Source organism: Penaeus monodon, chromosome 28 (genome assembly GCF_015228065.2).
Source record: "Penaeus monodon isolate SGIC_2016 chromosome 28, NSTDA_Pmon_1, whole genome shotgun sequence".
In the NCBI taxonomy this organism is placed as follows: Eukaryota; Metazoa; Arthropoda; class Malacostraca; order Decapoda; family Penaeidae; genus Penaeus; species Penaeus monodon.
The window spans coordinates 14,784,476-14,784,692 of NC_051413.1; positions in this window are offsets into that span (position 1 = coordinate 14,784,476).

Here is a 217-nt window from a genome sequence, read left to right on the forward strand (position 1 = left end):
TCTATACCTTTGTCGAACCAGGATATAGTGTGTCTCCTGGCTTTATCATTGTGTATCTGCACCTTTTTCATGCTCAAAACTGACAAAATTCAACAAGCCTTTGTCTTCTCTCTTTTTGGTACCATGTCCTACTTGCGTTCCATCCTTTCCTTCACCAATAACATTGTTCTAATCTCCCATTATTATTAAAATATAATTTCCCTCTTCTGCCTCAGTT